This window comes from Lagenorhynchus albirostris, chromosome 11 (assembly GCF_949774975.1).
Source record: "Lagenorhynchus albirostris chromosome 11, mLagAlb1.1, whole genome shotgun sequence".
NCBI lineage: Eukaryota > Metazoa > Chordata > Mammalia > Artiodactyla > Delphinidae > Lagenorhynchus > Lagenorhynchus albirostris.
Genome location: NC_083105.1, coordinates 73,682,661 through 73,707,777, shown reverse-complemented (window position 1 = coordinate 73,707,777; position 25,117 = coordinate 73,682,661). Strand labels below are relative to the sequence as shown.

At 54.9% G+C, this 25,117-nt stretch overlaps 1 pseudogene; it reads right to left on the bottom strand.

Moving 5' to 3' along the window:
* Positions 1–20,886: 20,886 nt before the first annotated feature.
* On the bottom strand, positions 20,887–21,715 carry LOC132529994 (serine/arginine-rich splicing factor 3-like; annotated as a pseudogene).
* Between the last annotated feature and the right edge of the window lie 3,402 nt (positions 21,716–25,117).

Below are 25,117 nucleotides of genomic sequence, written 5' to 3'. Positions count from 1 at the left end.
GTCACACACGTGGAACATTCTAAAGCCAAGAGCGGTTGCAGGATTCTGCGCATGGGCCCCCGAGGGCACTCTGGAGGCCGTCGCAGACCCTCAGGTCCCACGTGAGGAGACAGCCCACTAGAACACAGCAGGCGGCCCTCCTCCCAGATCTCGCCCGGGTCAGCCTCCCGGGCACCCGGCCTCCTCTGCACAGCACTGGGCAGGCTCACAGAGGGAAGAGCAGCCCAAACCCAAAGGTCACACCAAACCCCACAGGAAAAGAGTAAACCAAGGTGATGAGGGGAGAGGGGAGGGGTCCCTCGGGAAGCTGGCCACTCAGGATTTCCAGCCTCTTCCACAGGAAGCCAGCTCACGAAGCACCAAGACCTGTCCTGGGTCACACTCAGAGGACTTGACCCCTGACCCCACAGCCCCGCTTCCCAAGCCTCCTCGATGCTGATGATGCTGACGCAGATCAGCATGGAGGAATGGGGGACTGCACGGCTGGGGGGCTGCTGGGAACTCAGGACTGGCCCACCCCGAGGCCCTGCGCCAGCAGGCACCACACTTACTGGATGGTCTCATTGATTTCGTGAGCGGCATCGTGGGGTTTAAACGTCCTGAAAGACAACGGGACAGGTTTCAGAGCCGTCCCTCCCCGCTCAGGTGACGGGGGCGACCAGGGGAGGCGGGTGCTGCAGCCCCCGGGACTCCCCGACACGCGGGACCTACCAGAGAGCTCCACCTACAACGCTGGGGCCCTGTCCTGCCACGTGGGACACGCTGGCTCCGGGAGCGCCTGTTCCTGCAGCGCCCTACGGGGAAGGGACCAGGACGGACTTGAAGCCTCCGACCCTCCTGCCCCAGGACCTCCCCCGGGCGCTCCTGCAGCCTGGAAGCCACAGGTCTGCCTCTGAGTCCCTGAACCGCCGCAGGCCTCGGTCTCCATCTGTAAAATGGGGAAACACCACTCGTGCAACCACCATGAGCGGGCGAGCAGCGTTCCTCCCTCCCGCCCACGGCGGCACTCTCCGGGCCTCACTGCACCCGCGGGCTGGCCTCGCCGCTTTCCCCGAGGAGCATGTCGGGGGTTGCTCTGGCCTTTCGCCGGGGTCTTGGCGGCCAGCTAACCCAAGACCCCGCAGAAACCAAGTGAGGACAACGCATCGTGTGGACGGTCTGTAACTCTAGACTGCACCTCCGCCCCGCCGGTGAAGGTTCCTATCGCGGTGAGGAGGGGCCTCGAAGAGGATGCACAGCGAGAGGAGGGCCCCCGAAGAGCACGGGCTGAAGCTGGAGGTGAGATGGTCAGGCCCAGAGCTGCCAGCCCTGCCCCAGGACAGCAACTGCCCTCTCAGACCAGGCCACCATTTCCACGCTTCACAGTGGAGGACGGCAACGCAGGCAGAGCCCCTACGGGCCAGGGCACGGATGCCCGGAAGGTCCCAGGACAGGGGCCCCCACGGCGCAGCGGTCCTAACAGGTCGAACAACTCCAGAAACACCCTTTGTGTCCTAAGCCTCATCTTTGCAACAGCAGCCCTACTGAGCTATAATTCACACAGAATGGGTCCCCGCTTCAAGTATACACTTCAGTGGGTTTTAATACATTCAGAGCTGGGCAACCATCCCCTCTATCTAGTTTCAGAACATCCCATCACCCCATTAGCAGATGCGCCCCAATCCCCTCCCCAGCCCCTGACAACACTAGTCCATTCTCTGTTTCTGTGGATTTGCCCGTTCTGGACGTTTGTAAATAGAATTACGGTATGTGACCTTTTGCCCAGAATCTTATTTTTTAAGGAAAAGGAAAAAAACAATCTTCTATCGTTCTTAATAATATCCTCCAACTTACCAAGGACGGAGCAGTAAATATCCATTGAACTCTTATTACTTAGACAAGGCCGGGGCGGGAGATGGAGCATGTGCCGTCCGTTCGGTCCAGCACAGGACAGCCCTACAGACCAGTGGTTCCCGACACGGGGGAACCGACCCGCAGCTTCAGCACCACTGCTGACCCAAAAACCCTGGGGAAGAACCACTGATGGGAACAATCGGCCCCAAGGCCTCCTGGCAAACGGCAGAAAACAGTGAGGACAGCTGGGTTTGGAAAACAGTCTGGCAGCTCCTCAAAGGTTAAACAGTTAGCAAATGACCCAGCAATTCCTCTCCTGGGTGTCTGCCCAAGAGAAATGAGAATATTCGTCCACACAAAACCCTGAACGTTGGGCTTCCCTGGTGGGGCAGTGGCTATGAATCCGTCTACCAATGCAGGGGACACAGGTTCGAGCCCTGGTCCAGGAAGATCCCACATGCCACGGAGCAATGAAGCCCATGTGCCACAACTACAGAGCCCGCGTGCTGCAACTACTGAAGCCCGCGTGCCTAGAGCCTGTGCTCCGCAACAAGAGAAGCCACTGCAACGAGAAGCCCGCACACTGCAACAAAGACTAGAGCCCACTCACCACAACTAGAGAAAGCCCGCGCATAGCAACGAAGACCCAAGGCAGCCAGAAAAAAAAAACACACCCAAAACCCGAACATTAGTGTTCACAGAGGCGTGATTCACAACCGCCAAAAGGTGGAAACCACCTAAATGTCCATCAACAGATGAACGGATAAACAAATGTGTCCCTCCACACACACAAATATTATCCATCCACGAAAAAGAGTGAAGCACTGACACTCGCTACAACGTGGATGGACCCTGAGAACACAATGCTCAGTGAGAGAAGCCAGACGGAGGACACACAGTGTGTGTGATTCCACTGATGGGAAACGTCCAGAACAGGCAAGTGCACAGAGACAGAGAGTGGGTTCCTGGTTGTCAGAGGCTGGGGAGGGGGACAGGAGGGATGCTAATGGGGATGGGGTTTCCTCTCGGGGTGATGGAACATTCTAAAATTGGTAGTAGTGACGACTACACTCAATGAATACACTACAAAGCAGGGAACGGCACGCTTTAGGTGGATGAGGTCAAGAGTGTGGGAATTACACCTCAAAACAGCTATCAACAACAGCAACAGGGACTTCCCTGGCGGTCCAGTGGTTAGGACTCTGTGCTTTCACTGCCGAGGGTCCAGGTTCAATCCCTGGTTGGGGAACTAAGATCCCACGAGCTGCACGGCGTGGCGAAACAAAAACAAACAAAAACAAACAAAAAACCACAACACAATCTATAGGAGGAAATGTGAGGCAGTGTTAAAAGCACCTCCACCTCAGTAGGAAAATACCGAGCATCTAAGACACTCATGTGGCCGACGGACTCTGTTCCTGGTCCACAACATTCAGTGATTCCAGAGAGACAGCCCTGGCAGCCCTGAATTCCCTGGGCTCCTGTACCCACTGAAAGCAGAGAAGACGCCACACTTCCCGCAGGGTCTGCTCAGAGACAAAAGCACACAGCACAGTGTACAAGGCACTGAGGTAGCCACAGGATGAGGAGGAGGATCTAGAACTTTCCACCAATGCTCTCCCGCATCACACTCCTCCTGAGGGGAGCCGGCCCCCATGCACTGAGGAGCCTCAGCAGCCCTGCGGGGCCCACGTGCAGAGGAGCCACGGGTGGGGCCTCCTGGAAGCCAGGCATCCTGCCCAGTCCAGCCTTCGGATGGGGCAGCCACGGCTGAAGCCCCTACTGCAGCCTCCTGAGGGACCCTCGGCCGGAATCCCCTGGCCCGCCTGCTCTGAATCCTGGCCCTCAGAAACCACGGGAGGTCATCAGTGTGCGTTGTCTCAAGCTGCTAAATTCATGTCTGCGTTTAGGCCGATACCTTACACCCTGTGAGCACGGCCCGTAAGAACAAGTCTTAGAGCCACGGGAGGATGTGACAGTACCCAGGAGAGTCTCATTCCGGTCACCACTGTGGAGTTACAAAACAGCGTGTGCGCTCTGAAAGGACCCTGTGAGCATGCGCATGTGCCTGAGCGTGCGCCGCGTGGCAGTCCTGTGCCAGCTCGGACTGCGCTCCCTCCCTCGGCCCCCTCAGGAGGCTGGACGTGCCCCAGAGACGCTCCTCCTGCAGGGGCGGCAGGGACCCTCACGGCACGTGGGCCGCAGCCCTGGCCGAGCCACCGCATCTCAGGCCGCATCACACAGACCTGGGAAGACAGGGGCCTGGAATGTGGTCTCATCCGTGATGAGATGAACTCAAGCTTTCCCAAGCTTTAAAACCAGACCAAAAGGAAGGAAACAGTTTACGATGTGCCTCCTACAGTCTCAGGATGCTGCTTTAGGAACTGGCCAGCTTCCAGCGACCATCCTGAGTCGTATGATTTAAGATGCCCTGATCACCATCAATGATTCAGAAGCTCTCACAGCTTCTCGGCTGTGGCCTCTTCTTCTGCTTCACAGGCCTTCAGAACAGAGCGACACCAGAAGCCGACCCAGAAACGTCCGACTGAGAACAGCCCTGAGGAAGCCCGCGCTTAGGAGCACCCACACCTCCTCCTCTGGGGGAGCCCTGGAACTCCGGAGTTTGAGGCCAGCCCTGGTCTCGCTGCACAGGATGCCCGGCCTCCCAGTCCCAGCCACAGCCCCGGCCCGCTGCTGGCTGCTTGCTGAGTCACTGACTAACCCAGGCTCTTCTCACTGACAGCCTCAGAGCCTCCACAGGAAGCCACGCAGAGGCTTAGCGGAATGCTGCTCATCACAGAGCCAGCGGCCTCACTCCGGGGTCCTGGGAAAACAGCTGCAATAAGCACAACCATTCCCACCTGAAAAAGCACGCTGTGCACAAGCCGGGGGCTGTCATCAGGCCTGAGCCGCCACCAAGCCCGTCCCGTCTGCTCCCCGCCCCTGCCCAGCTCAGGTGAGGGCGGGAGCCGCCCACGGGGCTGGGGAGCCTGGCTGTCCCACTCGGCAGGCCCCTGCCTCGTCCTTGACCGTGAGGACAGGTGTGGGAACAGGAACTCCACCCGGACTCCCGCAGGTCTGGCTCTGCCCCTGCTCGTCCCCGCAGGCCCTGCGCCCGGTGTGAGGAGCCTGGACAGGAGGCCTCCTGGGTGCTCGCTGCCAGGGCACAGCCCACCCCTGAGCACGCAGGCTGGTTCACAGTGACAGGGGCACGACATCTGGAGACATCGTCCCTGGAGGACCCGGCGAGAGGCAGGGGGCAGAGACTAGGGAGGAGACAAGACGTGGACTCCGTCCTCCTCTTCCCACTTGCAGCAGGAAGACGCCGGGACCCAGGGGGCCTCCGAGGCAGGGGCATCACACCAGGACGAGCATCAGAATCCCTGGTCAGAGTGCAGTTCTGGGGCCCACCCGCAAAGTTTCAGAATCAGCAGGTCTGGACCCCAGGAACCCGCATTCCTAACCAGTTCCGGCTGGTGGGGAGGCTGCTGGCCCAGGGCCCCGCTCAGAGAACCACCGGCCTGAAGCAAGCAGGGACTCTTGCTCTATCACCGTCTGCTGAGGGCACGAGTGTCCAGCAGGTGCTGAGGGGTAGCACCCTGGGACTCTGCCCGTGGTCCCCACTCCCCAGCAGGCTGCAGGGGGCACTGCCTGTGGGCTGGGGGTCGCTGCCTTCTTCCCCGAGGCTCTGCACACCTCCGGAGCCCTGGGGTGGGGGCCAAGGCAAGTGGGACAGAGCGGCCAGGGTGGGATGCACGCACTACTTCCCAAAGTGGAGAAGCACAGCGGGAGGAGTCAAAGGCAGGGGAGATGGAACACGGTGGGTGGTCCGCCGGCTGTCTCTCTGCCTCTCCCAGTGGCCAGGCTTTGAGAGCAGAGATCTGGCTGGAGGAGTGGAAAATCCACAGAAGTCTCTCCGTCTGGAAGGCAAGCCAAGTGGGTGAGCAGAGGGCCCCGAGGCCCAGCAAAGGCGCTCAGCCTCACCTCTCAGCCTGCGGCCCCGCTGGGGAGCATCTCTCAGCCTGCAGCCCCGCTGGGGAGCAGCCACTCGCCAGGGAGAGGGAGCATGGGGTGAAGGGGGAGGGGGAGGGTCAGCGCCTGTGGTGGGCCTGAGTACTCAAGAAGTGAACAGGTTTTCACTTGAAAATGAGTGCATTTCACACAGGGGTGGGGGTGGCAGATAGACTGGCTGTGGAGCATCACACGGGTCTTGTCCACAGTCAGCCCCGGACGTCCGCAGGCCCCCGGCAAGGGGGTGTTGCCTGGTCCCAGGACCGTACCTGAGGACAAGGCAGGCCAAGGATGGGAACCACCTGGTAAAGCGATGCAAAGGAGAGAACCAGGAAGGAGGCTCTCCTCCCACCGCGCACCCGGCCCGCTCCCCACAGGGCCAGGCTGACAAACCAGGCTGGTCTCGGGACTGAGCCGCGTCGCAAAACCCTGCCCGCGAGACCGGCACTGCAATAACAGTCAACATGGGAAAACAGGAAGGGGCTGCTGGGACCCCATGAGGCCAAAGTCCAGCTGGAGGAGGAAGAGAGAAGAGGGAGCGGGCCCGTGGCTCCCGGGCCACAGACACGGTGCAGGACACGGTGGACCCGCGGCCCTGACCAGGGTGTGTGGGACCCACTGTGCACACAGGGGCCCCGATGACCAGGGTCCAAGGAAGGAGCCGCCACAAGGGAGAGGGGTCTAGAGCCTCACTGTGCCCACAGCGGCCCCTGGCCACCTGGACGAGGGGCAATGGTGCGCGCTGGTGCCACTCCAGTGAGCACAAGATGCACGCGGATTTCTAAGACAGGGTGCGCGCGCACACACAAAGTAAAACTGCCCTTCAGTAATTCTTTAAATGGCACGTTGAAAACCTCGTGTCTGGGCTATACTCGGTTACGTATAATGCTATGAAAACGTACCTCGCCTCCTCCTTCTGACTCGTCACCTGGCTCCCACGAGGGTATGCGTGTGGCTCGTGTGCCCCCTCACCTACCGCCCCACCTGCGGGAGCGTTTCCAGACCTGACCCTGAGCCCGAGCTCCACGCCTGGGTCCGCAGCTCACGGAAGCCAGTCTGCACAGAGCCAGGACCGGCTGGGACGTCCTGCTGTCCGGGCAGCCGTCCTTCTGCAGGACGGGCGTGGATGTGTCCACAGGAGGACGGGGCACCACGGGGGCTCCAGGGGTGACAAGACCATTTCAGTTGCTTCAATCCAAACTAGCCCACCTGTAACAGGCCGCCCAGCCACCCAAGGAGCCGCTGCAAGTGCTGAGTGCCTGACGCCGGGCGTGTGCGTGGAGGGGCCGTCGTGGAGTGACCCCGGTGGGATGGGGGAACGCGACGACCAAAAGTTCACCACCAGAACTTTTCTCGCCCTCACCAAAGAAAATGCTTTACTGCCACAGAGCAGTCCGGCCTGAGGCCGAGGCCGTGACTGCAAGGGAGGGAAAGCCCAGGGATGGAGGAAGCCCTTCCGAGGGGGCACAGCTGGAGAGGGACTCGCCCGCGCTACCCGAGCGACAAGCGGCAGCACGGCCTCCACCCAGCGGTCTCAAAGGCCAAGGCGAGCCGCGCCCCCAGCCTTCCAACTGTCTCCCACTCCAGCAAGGGATCCTGTTAGCACCGTATCAGTGCCACTGGCGTCACCCCACCCCAGGACCAAGCCAAACGAACGCCTCTCCAGGGGCCTCGAGACCCCACGACCTGGGCCACGCACACAGGACCATCACTCAGCTATGCAAAGGGGTGAAGCCCTGACACTCACAACAATGTGGACAGACCCTGACAACACGATGCTCAGTGAGAGAAGCCAGACACAGAAGGACACACAGTGTGTGATTCCATTGATGGGAAACGTCCAGAACAGGCAGATCCACAAACACAGAGTGTCAGGGGCTAGAGCAGGGGACTGCCGGCCCTTTGCGCTGATGGAATGTTCTGGAATTAGAGGTGAAGGCTGCACAGCTCTGTGAATATAGTAAAAGCCATTAAATTGTACACTTCATATGTGTGAGTTCTGTGGTGTGAGAATGCTATCTCGACAAAGCTGTTATTTAAAAAGACACAAAACCCACAAGACCCAGCGCGGCTCCTCCTCCCCTTCTCCCGCCCCTTCACCTGGTGTCTGTCCCAGACCAGGTGTGGGCCCAGTGTGTCCTGCGGCCCCAGCACCTGCTGAGTGGGAGCCTCACTCAGCCTGCAGGGTGAGCACAGAGCAGACGCCAGGGAGCCACCTGCACACCAGGGGAAACGTGAGCCACCACCACCACGGGACTTGCAAATCCTTCCCTAGATCTCCCTGCCCCAATCCCCATGACTCCCGCCATCCCAGTGGGCACCACCCCGTGGTGGTCCCTTCCCCCCTCCCCCCCCCGACCCCCGGGCACACAGCCTGCAGAGACCCCTTCCCCATCCAGGAAAAGACGCGTCAGGTTTTTAAAGGACCAGCGTTCTCTCACACACCGGCTGCCCGTGCACCTGTTGTGAGTCTGATGCACTTTCCCGACATCGGCCGCGCACCCCATGACTAACTAAGGTGATTCAAACGGAAGCCCCTCAGAGATGAGGAGGCATCGTCATCCAAGGTCAATACTCAGTGAAGCACACAGCCTCCGAACTCCCAACTGCAGCTCACGGGAACCTGTGACTCGGCAGCCCTGCCAGGCGCCCTGGACAGGAAGAGGGCCCGGTCTGAAACAGGGGTGCCGAGGAACAGAGCCCCGGGCTAGGCACCACGACAGTGGCTGTGGGTGGGGAGAGAGAGTCTGGGAAGGAACAAGAAAGGCAAGCGGTGAGGGAGGTAGTACAGAGCCATGCATGAGCTGCGGATGACCGTGGACAGGCACCCGGCATGTCCTCTGTTAACACCCTTGGGACTGCTCGACGCCACGGGCACGGCAGGAGACCCGGCTGGTGGGAACGGCAGGGACAGCTTGAGGGGACAGAGAAGATGCCAAAGAGGCCTCCAGGCAGCACCCTGAGTGGGAGGAAGGAAACAGGACTGTCATCCCACAGCCAGGGAGAGAAGGCGCACGTACTGGGGAAGAGTGCCAGGACCACGAGAGGAGGACATGGCAGAAAGAAAGAGGGAGGAGAGGGGCTTCCTGGGAGACGTGCGCCGGGCCCGGGACCCAGGGATGCGCAGACACAGCCAGTCCCACCCTACAGCTCCCCAAATCCAAAAAGGACACCAAACACTCTGTATCTTGACTGTATCAATGCCAATGAAATCATTACATCAGTGCGTAGCTTTGTAAGATGCCACCATCAGGAGAAACTGAGTACAGAGAATGTGGGATGTGTCCGACCTATTTCTGACGGCTGTGCAAGAATCTACGATAATCTCAAAATAAAAAGTTTAATTTAATTAAGGAAAAAAGGACACAGCTCCTAGAAGAAGGCTGGGGGCGGGTCCCCTGCAGCTCCCAGCAGCCTCCTGCCTAGTGAATATCCAAAGGGCCGGCTGGCTGCCTCTGTCTCCTCCCACCAGGAACAGAGCATACAGGCGGCATTTGGATGTTAGGGACCAAAGTATGAAAGCTAACAGCCACATGCATACGGAATACCAGGCTTTTCCCGGTGATCCCTTCCTCTTTAAAGAGGCTACTTCACCCACGGAAAGTCCTCAAAGGGTTAACCTGCCTTCCATCTGAGCTCAGATTAGGCAGGACTCACACCAGCAGAGGTCACATCAGAAAATGTTTTCTGAGTCAGGGGGAGGGATGGCTCACTCAGCCGCCCACTTCAGCTACTACCCACTGTGGAGTGAAGGGCGTGACTGCTCAGCGGGTATTCATCAGAGACTCGTGGGCTCTCAGGAGGAAGCCAGAAGCAGGCGGGGACACTCACGCTGGGGCCACTCCACGCCCACAGCCTCAGTGAGTCACGGAGGGGAAGGACCACTGCACGCCCTCGCTGGCTCCTGCCCTGCCATCAGGCAGCCAAAGATACCACCTGCTTCCTCCTGAGCTGAGACCCGGTTTTCCCACCAAAAGGACCATCCTGCTTTAGAAATGCCACCGTGAGCTATAAGTAGATATCTGGGAACTCTCAGTCACAGAAGGAACAAAACTCATCCTGCACCCTGCCCTCCTTTTTGTCAATTGTGCAAAAGCCCATCTTGGAGGCTGGACATTTCCGCGTACAGGCGGTTGTGGCTGTTTGCACTTCCTCTTGCGGGTGCCCCCTCCTCAGAGAAGCCACGCATACCTCCCCCAGGGCAAATCTGGCAGCCCCACTCTCTGGGACCTCAGCTGATCCCATATACGGGGCACTACACCTCAGCTGAACTTCTGTGTTTATAGATCACCTACCGTCCTTAGTTCATAAGTTTTGAGAATAAGAATACTGTCACCCACAGAATGGGAGAAAATATTTGCAAACGAATCAACGGACAAAGGATTAATCTCCAAAATATATAAACACATCACGCAACTCAATACAAAAGAAACAAACAACCCAATCCAAAATGGGCAGAAGACCTAAATAACCATTTCTCTAAAGAAGACATACAGATGGCCAAGAAGCACGTGAAAATCTGCTCAACGTCACCAATTATTAGAGAAATGCAAATCAAAACTACAATGAGTTATCACCTCACACCAGTTAGAAGGGGCATCATCAGAAAATCTACAAACAACAAATGCTGGTGAGGGTGTGGAGAAAAGGAACCCTCTTGCACTGCTGGTGGGAATGTAAACTGATACAGCCACTATGAAGAACAGTATGGAGGTTCTTTAAAAAACCAAAAATAGAATTACCATATGATCCAGCAATCCCACTACTGGGCATATACCCAGAGAAAACCATAATTCAAAAAGACACACGCACCCCAATGTTCACTGCAGCACTATTTACAATAGCCAGGTCATGGAAGCAACCTAAATGCCCATCGACAGACGAATAGAAAAAGAAGTGGTGGTACATATACACAATGGAATATTACTCAGCCATAAAAAGGAACGAAATTGAGTCATTTGTTGAGACGTGGATGCATCTAGAGACTGTCATACAGAGTGAAGTAAGTCAGAAAGAGAAAAACAAATATCATACGTTAACGCATGTATGTGGAACTTAGAAAAATGGTACAGATGAACCGGTTTGCAGGGCAGAAGTTGAGACACAGATGTAGAGAACAAACGTATGGACACCAAGTGGGGAAAGCCACAGGGGTGGGGTGGGGTGGGGATGGTGGTGTGCTGAACTGGGCGAGTCGGATTGACATGTATACACTGATGTGTATAAAACTGATGACTAATAAGAATGTGGTGTATAAAAAAATAAATTAAATTCAAAAATCAAAAAAAAAATACTGTCTACTGTCCTCCGCGCCCCCTGGAACACTCACTCTAAATATCCAGGAGGTGCTTGCAGAATGAATGAATCAATGAACAAACAAGCTCACTCATTTCAAACGTGCGGTCACACGAGTAATCTGACCTTCTAAGAAGTTAAGTTTCTGGAAGGAGCCCATTTTCTTAACGTATTCAGCATCGAGTCATCACAAAGTATGAATTCTTATAAAGTAATGCCCCCTCACTTCCCAAGAGAAAGCAAAATTCCTCAGCAGGGAAATGGGAGGGTAGCAGACATTACCCGCAAAGCTTTGGGAAGGCTGCGGCTCGCTGAGCACTTCACTAGGGCCCCTGACCACCTGCCTGGTAGTAGGACAGACACACCAGGAACGGCTGCTGACCGGCAGAAAGAGCGCCCGGCCAGGCAGGCAGCACACCCCGCACCCTGCCAAGCGAGGTCCGGCCAGCAAGGGAAAGACGCTCTCTCCACTTCAGCACCGCCCACCACTAGAAAGCCAGGTCCTGCCAGGGCCTGTACACACAAAGCCTTCCTTACAAGGGTTACAAATCTGTGGCCTTGCTCTGCCTCGAATAAAAGACAGAGACGGGGACAACGTGACCATCTCCAGATGAACTTTCAACTTCGTTTCAAGTGCCTGGGTGCTGGGTCACAGTGCATTTCTAAACTCTTCCAATACTCAAAAATACCAATTTCTAAGATGCAGAAGGGTTGTTAAACATACACTTAGCACAGATCCCAGTCCCACTCCTGAGCATTTTCTCAAGTGAGGTAAAAACCCAAGTTCACATGGAAACCTGCCCTGGGATGTTTACAGCAGCTTTATTCCTGACCCCCTCAAAACTGGAAACATCCCACAAGTCCTGCCACCCGCAGGCGAATGGACAAACGGAACATGGAATACAACACAGCCAGAAAAAGGAGTGGCTTCTCATACCCGCAACAACAGGGATGACGGACTTCCCTGGTGGTCCAGTGGCTAAGACTTTGTGCTCCCAATGCAGGGGGCCTGGGGTCCATCCCTGCTCAGGGAACTAGATCCCGCACGCTGCAACGAAAACATACTGCACGCGCCAATGAAGATCCCATGTGCTGCAACTAAGACCCGGCACAGCCAAGTAAATAACTAACTAAATCAATGTTTAAAACAACAACAACAAAAAACAAACGCGGGATGAATCTCGCATAGGTTTTGCTGAGCTAAAGCAGCCAGAATCAAAAAGGTACATGCTGTTGTTCCCTTTGTCTGGCTTTCTGGAAAAGCCAAAACCTTAGGGACAGAGAGGAGATTAGAGGCCAAGAAGCTAGAGGCGCGCTGGCGCCAAAGGGCAGCAAATGGCATGACAGGATTGCTCTGCCGCCTGACGGCGATCATCTGTCAAAACTCCTACAGCTGTGCACTACAAGTGCACAGAACTATGCTTCACGGCTACTAAGGATAAACAAATGATTACCTTTTGAAAAATGCGCCGGCCAGCCAACCCGTGCATGACAAGTGCAGTAAGAGGGGCGGGGAGGCGAGGCAAGTGCATCAGCTGGACTTCTGAAGGTTCTCCCCACTTTCAGTTTCTCTCCCCTGGGATGTCTCCCCGCCCTGCCCACTGCTCAGGCCGCCCACCAGGGCCACCCGGAGTTACCCAACCGGAAAAGCCAGAGCCCAGGCTCAGCCGCGCCTCCGGGCACAGGAAGGGCAAAAAATAGAAAGCGCCAGTGCGCGGTGGCGGGCTGGAAACCCTCGGACCTCAGATAACTGCGGAGAACCGGGGCCCGGGAGTCAACATCGGCTCCCAGGCGGTCCCAGCGTCCCGACCCCGACCCCGGCCGCGACACACTTTCCACACACTGACACACACGGAGCCCGCGCGAAGGCCGGGTCGCGCGGGCTTCCCCGCCGGGTCGCCTGGAGGCCGGTCCCCCGCAAGCCGAGCGCACGAAAGGGCGCCCCAAAGGCGCCGGCCCAAGGCGCCCGCTGCGCTTTCCCTCCGGAAGGTGGGCTGCGGGGCCCAAGCGTAAACCCTGAGACAAGGAACACGCGCACCACGCCGCCACGGGGGACGAGAGGCCGGGCGCCCACCTAGCCGGACACCCTGCATTTCTGGAATCACCGGACGCCTGTGTACATTTCCGTCTGGCCTGTCATTTTCCAAAGGCCACTCAAGGTCAGGGGACAGAACGCCTCCTCTCCAAGTGTCCTGCCAGCCCACCCACTCAAGATCAGAGGGACAAAATGCCTAACTAAAACAAAACAGAAACACAAAAAAACTGGAGAGGGAGGAAAGAGTGACCTGAAAAAAAAAAAAAAAAAAACTAAGCACGTTGACAGCGCTAAGAATAAACCACCAGGAAAAAGAAACCCTACATGTCAGATCCTAAAGTACAGAAGGGCAAGCCCGCCGGCAGTCCAGGCCCGGGGGCACCGGGGTCCCCAGCCCTGCAGAGCCAACCGCAGACCGGCTCAGGCGCTCCTCGGAAGTGCGGGGTCCCCGCGGCCGCGTCTGTGCCCCCCGGCCGGCGCCGGCTCCCCTCTGCCCACCCTGCGCGCGGGGGCTGGAAACTACCGCGGAAGAAACACAGCGGGGCGGGAAGGGGGGCTCCAAAGAGGGTCTGGCGACTCGAGTCGCTCCGTCTGTCGGTGGGCTCAACGTGCGCCGTGGGGGAAGAGGGGCGGGGGTCCGGGAGGAGGGGACGGGCGGCACTTACGTAGACCGGCAGTGGCCACGGGTAGACAGCGGGCTCGGTCCCCAAGAGCGACTCCAGCCTCAGCTCCAGCTTCTCCCTCATGTCTTCGCGCGCGGCCCCCGCACCGCGCTAGTCTGGCGGTTGGGGGAGGGGCGCGACGCCGCCGGCGGGGGTGGGGCAGACGGGCAGGCGGGAGGCTGAGAGGAGGGGCCTGGCCTGGGCCTCAGCTGCCGCCTCCGCGCTCCCGTCCGGTCCCCGGCTCCCTCTTTGTGCTCACAGGCCCGGGGCCCCCAGCGCTGCTGCGAACTCGGGCCGGCGTGAGGCGAGCACAATGAGCCGGGGTCCGGACTGAAACACTCCCGGCGCGCGCGGCCCGCCTCATGGACTCGCACGCTCTCACGCACGCACGCTACCACGCACGCACGCACGTCCGCACGCACGTCCGCACGCACGTCCGTACGTCATCGGCTGCCCCTGGCCACACCCACCGGCTCGAAGTGGGGACCCGGGAAAACCTCTCAGGGCAAGCGGTGGCGGGTTCGACTCCCGATCTCGACGTGTGACACAACTCCCCCCCCCGCCCCCAATAATAAGACTATAATTCCTATTAAATATGACAGCTGGAATCCCGGCTTCTGTTCCCAAAAATGCCGTGTATTTAGCCTATGCTAGGCACCAGACTGCGGACGCTCAGTACTGGCAAAAAAGGAAATGCCCTGCCCTCATAGCACTGCCATTTTAATTGGAATAGTAGTGACAATGGTCAAGGGAGAAAATAAAGTGTCATCATCGCCACGGGGATGGTTAATCTCATGTGCCCACTGCGTGGGGCCCCGGCAACCACAAACATTATTCCAGATGTGGCCAGGAAGGTATTTTTCAGAAGAGATTAACACTGAAATGGGTCCACTTTGCGTAAAGGAGATTGTCAATGCCGCGGCGTGGGTGGGCCTCGTCCATCAGTTGAAGGACTGGAGAGAAAAATGAGGTTCCCTAGAAAGAGGGAAGTGTTCCTCCAATGGACTTGGGACATCAGCTCTTCCCTGTGTCTCCAGCCCAGAGTCCTGCCCTGACTTGCCTGCCTCACGGTCACATGAGTCAACTCCTTAAAACGAAACTATATATGTAAAAATATTGAATATATACAAGCCTATTAATTTGTATATGTGTGTATACACATATATATGTATACACATGTTTATATGTGCATGCGTTTGTAGTATATGTGTAAGTGTTATATACAGTGTACATACAAGCCTATATATTTGTGTGTATGTATTGTATACATGTATGTATGTGTATATATATATATAGTATACATATTATAAAGGTGAACATGCTGTATATATACACACCCATATATTGATATATGGGTGTGTATATGTACAGTGTATGTACACCGTATGTATGTATGTATATTTATATATCGGTGTGTATATATGCTGTATACCTGTATGTGTATATGTTGTATAGGTATTATATGTATGTATGTATATGCTATATATATATATACACACTTGCGTATGTATTTATATGTGTAGGTACATGCACGTATTTACAAATAGGTGTGTATGTGTGTGTATACATTGTATATATGTATCATATGTTATGTGTATGTATATATACGACGAATTTATATATGCAGTACATATATATTTTTATTCTACATGCTTTTATATGTAGGTGTATATGTGTGTCTATATGTATGTACGTGTATGTATTGCATATATTATATGTGTATGTATGTATACTGTATATATACACACCTAAATATCTTTGTATGTGTGTATATATGTATGATATAGACGTACCTAGGTGTGTATGTTGCATATGTTATACGTATGTGTACATACTGTATATATACAAACTGTGCATTTCATATGTGTGTATGTATAGTGTACATGTATGTCTGTTGTATATATTATGTGTATATGTGTGTATACATACTGTATATATACAAACTATGCATTATATATATGTGTGTATACATGTATTTGCGTATTGTATATACTATATGTGTATATGTCTGTATGCGTACTGTATATATACACAGCTGTATATTTTTGTATGCGTGTACATATGTACGTGTGTGTGTATATACACACACCCCCTATGGATTCTGTTTGTCTGGAGAACCCTCACTGATACGGACACTTATGACAATTGAGCACCTGCTCTTTGCCAGCCAGGGAGCCAAACGCTTGTCCTTTCTGTGTCTCCCTTAAGTGTCACAGGTCCCGGGAGGGAAGGTGATGCCGCTCCTACCAGTTGAGGTGCCTCAGGGTCAGAGAGGTGCACAGGGCGGGGGGCTGGAGCCTGGTGGAGCCCAGGTGGAGTTCTAGCAGCAGTACAGCCTAGCAGTCCCACTTCCCCCGGTGCCTCTCACAAAGACGCCAAGGGAGAGACGGGGTCTGAAGGAGGGGATGAGGAAGCTTCCGTGGGTCTGCAAGCCCATACCAAGGCTGACTCGTCAAGGGTGTTAGAGGTCAGGACTCTGGTTACCCTGGGGATGGGGTTACACAGAGCCATTCCCATTCTAAAAAGTATCCATTCTGCTCTTGTTTGTATGTTTACCCCCCTTCCCCAAATCTTTTAAAAACAGATTCTCTTGGTTGCTGGGAGCACACACGGGGAAGTTGTGTGTGAGGGGGTGTGATCCAGGGGACAGGGAGGATAAGCCCCCCACTCGTAGGGCCAGGAGTGGCTCAGCTTTGTGAGCTACGGATGGCCCGCGAGGTCCCAGAGAGAAGGGTCCCTGCTTCGTCCCTGCTCCGTGCACGCCATTCCCAGCCTGAGAAGTCCAGAGGCCCGCCCCCCGCACACACACACCAGGGAGGAGAGCCAGTCACCCTGGCTCCCAGGCTCCAGCTCCAAGGCTCCCGGCACTAGGAGCTATTTTCAGCTTTCATGCCCTAGGACACGGCCAGAACTATTGTCTCCGGAAACTGTCTGTCTGTCTCTCGCCCGGCCGCCATCCCTCCCTCCCTCCTCCGCCTCTTACCCTCCCGCTCCAGCTGTCCTGCCCTCCACCCTGCATTTCTACACAGGATGGCTCACAGACAGCTGCTCCCCGTGCCCACCTGCCACCATTCGATGGATGTCAAAGCAAGCCCTGGGGACTTCCCCGGAGGTCCAGCGATTAAGACTCCGAGCTTCCACTGCAAGGGGTGCGGGTTCGATCCCTGGTCAGGGAAATAAGATCCCACATGCTGCCCAGCACGGCCAAAGAAATAAATGAATAAAAAATAAAGTTATAGTGATGAAACAGCCCTAGTGGTGCAAGGATGGGACGTATAGCTCTATGGTAGAGAATAAAGGTCCAGAAACAGATAGATGAGAACTTGATATGACAGAAAGTGGGGAAATTAAGGAGTTTTCAATAAATGGCATTAGGACAATTGCATATCCATGTGGGAAAAAGTAAATTAGAAAAAAAGAAAAAAAGCAAGCCCTGGTCAGGTGTGACCTTGGGCCCAGGGCCATTGGCACACCTTGTCGTGTGGGATGTTCTTCCTTAGACTCCTCCCTCCCTCCTGTGTCACTGTCACTTCCTCCAGAACCTTCCTGGACTCCCCTACACAAGCCCGGGGTGTGCCCTCACCCACCCACCCTGGATCACCGGAATTCCAATCCCGGCCCACCCTTCCTCGCCAGGTAAAGAACTGTGCCTGGTCAATAAGACCATAGAGGTCCTTGGCCATTGCTATTGCAGTTGGAATTGTTACTGTGTTTACACAGGGTGACCAACACCCGCCCCCAGTTTGCCCAGGACCGCTCAGGTTTGAGCACTGGAACTGTGGGGAAACCCTCATTTCCGGGGAACCCCAGAAGGCTGGCCAGCCTATTTAGGATGGATCTTTCACTTGATATCCCAACCCCCGAGAGCCAGAAAGGGAATCTCCCCCCTCCTTCCATGGTAACCTTCATTCATTCATCCACTCATCCCTTTATTCAACTCCTTTATTCAGCAAGTATTTATGAAGCATCTACTACATAGCAGACACTCTTCTAGGTGCTGGGGACAGTAAACTGAGGTGGTGTGATTTATTACATGGGGATGATGTCTCGGAGACCACTGCAGGGCATGGGAGGTGGGAGAGGGAAGGGGCAGTTCTAAACGCAGGCTCTGACGGGATTGGGGCAGACCTTGCCCTAAGCCAGGCTGGTTGCTTCAACACAGCTGTCCTCACCCAGGGCCATCCTGCTTCCGCCTCACCCAGTTCTTCGGTGATGTCTGGGGAAAATCTGTGGTTGTCACAACTGGGGGGGAGGGGCCCCTGGAATCAAATGGGTGGGGACAGGGATGCTGCTGAACCCCACACAGTGCCCAGGAGGGGCCCCCAGCAGAGAATGACCCGCCCCAAATAACCCCAGTGCCATGGGGGAGACCCTGCACTAATATTATTCAGACCCACTGGTGCCCCTAGATTCCTGCACAGTCAGGGACTCTAACCGGGTCACCTCTGTATCCCGAGGTGACCTAGAGTGGGGCAGCCAGGAGGGCTGAGTATCAGGGATGAGATGACAAATCTCTGTGCCCACTCTCCCCGCCGCACCCCAGGGTCGATGGCCTCTATCTCCTCCCTGTGCAGGTAGCTTTTCCCTGAGCCATTTCTTCTTGTCAAGGTCCCTGTCGCAGGTTGGGTTCCCCGAAGACGACATTGAGAGCAAGGATTGGAGTGCAGGTGGTTGACGTGAGACATGCAGAGAACAGATACAGCTGCCATAGGGTCCCGCAATTCCACTCCTGGGCATAGATCTGGAGAAAACTCTAATTCAAAAATATACATACACCCCTGGGATTTCCCTGGTGGTCTAGTGGTTAAGACTCTGCTTCCAGTGCAGGGAGCATGGGTTCCATCTCTGGCCAGGGAACTAAGATCCCACATGCTGTGTGACAAAAAAATAAAGAAAGAAAGAGAGAAAGAAAGAAAGAAAGAAAGAAAGAAAGAAAAAGAAAGAAAGAAAAAGAAAGAAAGAAAAGATACATGCACCCCAATGTTCATTGCATCACTATTTATAATAGGCAAGATGTGGAAGCTACCTAAATGTCCACTGATGGATGAATGGATAAAGATGTGGTACGTATATACAATGGAATATCTTCAGCCATAAAAAGAATGAAATAATGCTATTTGCAGCAACGTCGTGGATGGACCTAGAGATTATCATACTAAGTGAAGTAAGAAGAGAAAGACAAATATATGATCTCTCTTATATGTGAAATCTAAAATACGACACAAATGAACTTGTCTACGAAACAAAAACAGACTCACAGACATAGAGAACAGACTTGTGGTCGCCAAGGGGGAGAAAGAGTGAGGGACGGTTGGATTGGGAGTTTGGGGTTAGCAGACGCAAACTATTAAATATAGGATGGATAAGCTACAAGGCCCTACTGTCTAGCACAGGGAACTATATTCAATATCCTGTGATAAGCCATAATGGAAAAGAAAAAGAGTTTTATTTATAGGTTCCATCCCTAACTGAGCTGGCCCATCCCCTCCCATGGTTCTAACTGCAGCCCGAGGCTGCAGACTTCCCACCGTGGTCTTCAGCTCCAGAGCAAGCCACCTGCAAACCAGCCACATCTTCCCAGGGGCTGGCAACTCTCCTTTGCTACTGATTCCAAGACACATCCAGATAGCACAAATGTGACCATGAAAACAAACTCAGGCATGTTCAAATCAGGGAAATAACATTCTTATCTCTGTTTAGTAGTTGCTTAATTTTAGAATAGCTTAGTGTTACAAAGAAGTTGCAAAGATCTGTACAGAGTGTACAGAGTGCTGTGGACCCCCCGACCCAGTACCCCTATTTCCAACACGTTAGTACTTTAGTACGTTAGTACGACATGCTTATCCAACTAAGGAACCGAGATGGATACGTTATTATTAACTAAAGTCCACACTTTATTAGAATTTCCCTAGCTTTCCCCTAACATCCTTTTTCTGTCCCAGTCTCCTCTGGGCTGTGACATTTCTCAGACGTCCCTGGGTTTTGATACCTTGAAAGTTTTGAGGAGGACTGGTCAGGTATTTTGTCCCTCAATTTGTTTTGTCTGTTGGTTTTCTGATGTTTTCCTTATGGTTGGGCTGGAGTTACGGGGTTTCAGGTGGAAGATCCAGACACAGATAAAAATGTCATTCTCCTCAGGTCAATCATCAAGGATACACACCATCAAGGATACACACATCAAGGATACACACCATCAACGGGTCTTGTGACAAACAATTTTACCCTTGATCACCTGGCCAGTATCGTCTTTTTTTTTTTTTTTTTTTTGCTGCGTTGGGTCTTCGTTGCTGCACACGGGCTTTCTCTAGTTGCGGCGAGCAGGGGCTCCTCTTTGTTGCGGGCACATGCTTCTCATTACAGTGGCTTCTTTTGTTTCAGAGCACGGGCTCTAGATGTGTGGGCTTCTGTAGTTGTGGCATGGGGGCTCAGTAGTTGTGGCTCCCAGGATCTAGAGTGCAGGCTCAATAGTTGTGGCCCACGGCTTAGTTGATCTGCGGCACATGGGATCTTCCCGGACCAGGGCTCGAACCAGTGTCTGCTGCATTGACAGGTGGATCCTTTTTTTTTTTCCTTTGTTCCTTTTGGAACCAAAACTTTAATCCCAAGGATTCTCACAAAACATATTACAAATGACAGCATGAAAAAAAATATTGCACAGTAACTCAAAGTTCAGCTCTACAATATACTCTTAATCTGGCAGGACACTGGTACCTTGATAATCTCAACTTCCTAAAAACATTACAAAGAGCTATGTATTCATGTACAGCAATCACAGAGGGGACTTATGACCTAACTCAAAGGTAAACTAACTTCCTTGAAAATTCTTAGATTCTAAACTCACTGGACAACCTCTTGTCCAGTGTGAAGACTAGTGGAATTCTTAAACCTCTAACCTAGGGTAAGGGTGCGGCTTTCATTTCTACCTGCTGGCTTGTGTTCACAACACGTTTTAAAGACTGCTTGCTTAACTACAGCTGCATACCATATCCCAGCTACAGAAAGTCTTTTCAATGTTTGCCAGTGTTGTTTCCATCATAATAAACATCACACTTTAGGTGGGCAGGAGTTAGAGTTTTATTATCAGTCTAGGCAAGATCAAAATTTCAAAGCAAATTCAATTTTGCTTACGAGAACATTGTAAAGAAACAATTCTTCATATTACATGCCTCATATGACCCATTCCAAACCATAGAGAATGACACCTTTATGTGTCACTGTCCCAAGAGACAACAAATGTGAACAGCTAAAACATTTAAAAAGTGCAACAAGCTTCGGAAGTCTCAAACGAAACTTGAATTTTCTGTACATACTCCTGTCAAATGAAGTTATTTCCTGTGCACCACTCCTCTTGCAAAGTGGTCTGCTATTTCCTTTCATTTGACCTGGATCGGCTAGGAGACCTAGAGAAAGATTGGGACGGCTTGTGATTTCTCTCCTGGGACAGTGATCTCTCTCTTCTCCTATATCTACTAAAGGGACCTGCTCCGGCTGCGGGAGAAGCTTCTCCGTCTTGGAGATCTGTGGTGAGGGGGAGGACTCCTCCTCCGATAATCATCTCGAGGGCGACGACCCCAAGAAGGAGGCGGCCACGATTTCGACTTCTCCTTTCCCCATTCGACAGGTCCACTCTTACTCGGCAGCCACACAGCGTTCTCCCGTCTAGTTCTCAGACAGCATCCGCTGCATCTCGGGGATCTTCATTTTCAACAAGAGCGAAGCCGGGAGGGTTTTTAGCAACCCACACACTTCGGAGTGGTCCATAATATCCTAAAGCTCGTTCGAATTCAGTCTTGTTACCACTGTTTCCAAGATTCCTTACATAAACGTTACAGTCCAACGGACAGGAATCCCGATGCAAGACCCTCCTGGCTCCTGGGTTTCATGGGCCACAGGGTGATCCCGGGCCTCTAGAATCTCGCAGCTGAATCGGCTCGCACAAGCTGTCCTGTGGGGATGCTTTTCCCGCTACGTGTCCAGCCCGGGGCCCTGCTGTCTAGGCCCGACCTCCAGGGTGACAGGGTGAACCCCAGGTCCCAGGAGCAAACACTCAGAGCCCTGGTGACCAGACTCAGGGGGCTGGGGCGGCAGCTGGACATGAGTGGCCACCCTGGTGGTGTTTGGCCCCATCTGCAGTTCCAGTTCCAGCTGAGAAAGAGCCTCGCTGTGTTATTTTCTCCTGGTTGTGTAAGGATCCCCGGTGTCATTTGACAGAAATGTAGATGGTGTGTTCTTTCTCTCCTTTCTCCCTGCTTCCTCTCGACCCTCTCACCCTCCCTCTCCCTCTCCCTCTCTCCCTTCCTCTCCCTCTTCCCTCTCCCTCTTTCCTCTGCGTCTCTCTCTTTCCCTCTCTCCCTCCTCCCTCTCCCCGTCCCTCTCCCAACTCCCTCTCCACCTCCGTCTCCCCCTCGCTCTCCCCCATCCCTCTCCCTCTCCCCTCCTCCTCCCTCTACCTCCTCCCTCTCCCCGTCTCTCTCCCGCCTCCCCCCTCCCCCATCCCTCTTCCCTCTCCCTCTCTCCCTTCCTCTCTCCCTGTCCCTGTTTCCCTGTTCCGCACGCTCTCCCTCTACCTCTTTCCCTCTCCCTCTCCCTCCACCTCCTTCCCTCTCTGGAGAGGGAAGGAGGTGGAGGGAGAGGGAGAGAGAGCAGGAGAGGGAGGGGGGAGAGGGAGAGAGAGGGGGGAGAGGGAGAGAGGGATAGAGGGAGGGAGCGAAAGACATCTCTCCCTCCCTCCCTCCCTCCCTCCCTCCCTCTATCCCCCTCTCCTCCCTCTCTCCCTCTCCCTCCCTCTCTCTCCCTCCCTCCTTCTCCTCCCTCTCCCTCTCCCTCCAACTCTCCCGCTGCCTCCGTCTCTCCATCTCCCTCACTCCCTCCCAGAGAGGGAGAGATGGAAAGGCAGAGACAAGGGAGAGAGGGAGAGGGAGAGATGGAGGGAGAGGGAGAGGAAGGGAGAGGAAGAGAGGGAGAGAGATATGGAGAGGAGGGGGGGGAAGAGGGAGAGGGAAAGAGGTCTCTTCCTCCCCCCCTCCCTCTGTCCTCCTTATCTCCCTCTCCCTCCGTCTCTCCCTGTCCCTGTTTCCCTGTTCCGCTTTCCCTCTCCCTCTTTCCCTCTCCCTCTCCCTCCACCTCCTTCCCTCTCCAGAGAGGGAAGGAGGTGGAGGGAGAGGGAGAGAGAGCAGGAGGGGGGGGGAGAGGGAGAGAGAGGGGGGAAAGGGAGAGAGGGATAGAGGGAGGGAGCGAAGACGTCTCTCCCTCTCTCCCTCTACACCTCTCTCCCTCCCTCTCTCCTTCTCCTCCCTCTCCCTCTCCCACCAACTCTCCCTCTCCCTCCATGTCTCCATCTCCCTCACTCCTTCCCAGATAGGGAGAGATGGAGGGAGAGGCAGAGATAAGGGAGAGGGAGAGAGGGAGAGGGAGAGATGGAGGGAGAAGGAGAGAGGAAGAGAGAGAGGGACAGAGGGAGAGAGAGATAAGAGAGGGAGAGAGAGAGGGAGAGCGGGAGAGGGAAAATGGTCTCTTCTTCCCTCCCCCTCCCTCTCTCCTCTGTCTCTCCCTCTCCTTCCCTCACCCTTTCCCTTCCTCTCTCCCTCTCCCTCCCTCTGTCACTCCCTCTCCCTCCATCTCTCCCTCGCCCTCACTCCCTCTCAGAGAGGGAGAGATGGAGGGAGAGGCAGAGACAAGGGAGAGAGAGAGAGGGAGAGGGAGACTGGAACAGGGAAACAGGGACAGGGAGAGAGAGAGGGAGAGGGAGAGAGGGAGAGAAGGAGGAGAGAGGGAGGGAGGAAGAGACCTCTTTCCCTCTCCCTCTCTCCCTCTCTCCCTTTCTCTCTCACTCTCACTCTCCCTCCCTCTCCCTCTCTCCCTTTCTCTCTCCCTCTCCCTCTCCCTCCCCCTCTCTCCCTCTGCCTTACCTCTGCCTCTCTGGAAGGGAGTGAGGGAGATGGAGAGACGGAGGGAGAGGGAGAGTTGGAGCGAGAGGGAGAGGGAGGAGAAGGAGGGAGGGAGAGGGAGAGAGGGAGGGAGCGAGGGAGGGAAGGAGGGAGAAACGTCTTTCGCTCCCTCCCTCTATCAGTCTCTCCCTCTCCACCCTCTCTCTCCCTCTCCCCCTCCCTCTCCATCTCTCTCCCCCTCTCCCCCCTCCCTCTCCATCTCTCTCTCCCTCTCCCTCCACCTCCTTCCCTCTCCAGAGAGTGAAGGAGGTGGAGGGAGAGGGAGAGGAAAGGAGGTAGAGCTAGAGCGTGTGGAACAGGGAAACAGGGACAGGGAGAGAGGAGGGGAGAGAGGGAGGGGGGAAAGGGAGAGAGAAAGAGGGAGAGGGAGAGGGGGAGGGAGAGAGGGAGAGAGGGAGAGAGAGAGAGAGAGAGAGAGGGACAGGGAAAGAGGGAGAGGGAGAGAGGGAGGGAGAGAGGCAGAGGGAGAGATGGAGGGAGAGGGAGAGTGAGAGGCAGCGAGGTAGAGGGAGAGAAGGAGAAACGGGGAGAGAGAGAGAGGGAGAGCTGTAGAAGTGCTGAGGAGGCAGGCTCCCTCCCCCTCCCACTCCCATCCTCTCCCTACTGCTTTCTCTTTTTTCTGCTTCAACAAACACCAGGCGCCTTTTAGATCAGCCCTGAAGTCAACGTTGATGCTTGGACAGCCTGACCTCCCCGCTGACTTCCAGCCCAGGACCGCCGCTGGGAGATGAAGTCTGCGGGGCCCTGGGCACAGGCTGCACAGGCACCTCCTCTGATGCCCAATCTCTCCTCGTTTACGAGGCAGCCGACACTCCCCTCCCTGACTCCCCAAGATTTGGGGCCTTTTTAATATGTGTCGATAATGCCATGAGCTACTATTTAACTCTTCCACGAGGACCCATCTCCCAAAATGCAGTGGTTCTCAGCCTTGGCTGCACTAGAGAACCCTCAGGGAAGGGAGAGACGTCTCTCCCTCCCTCTCTCTTTCTCTCCCTCTGTACTTCTGTCTACCTCTCTCCCTCTCCCTCTGGGGTGATGCCCGATGAGCTCAGAATCGCAGATGGCCCCCCCCATCCCCTCTCTGTGGCTTGCATGGGGGATGCACCTTCTCACTGTGGCCCGGGCATGGCCCTGACGTTCAGACATCGGGTCCTGCATGGACACTTGTGTTTGTTCCATAGCGCATGTGGCTGCAGTCTGTGCTTCTGTGGATGGGGGCTGTGCGTGAGCCCTTCATCTTCCCCGCAGACACCACTGGTGCTCGCTCGGCCTCGCGGGTGATGCGGGGGGCACGGGGGACAGTCTTGTGTCCCCACCTTCTTGGGCTACAGACA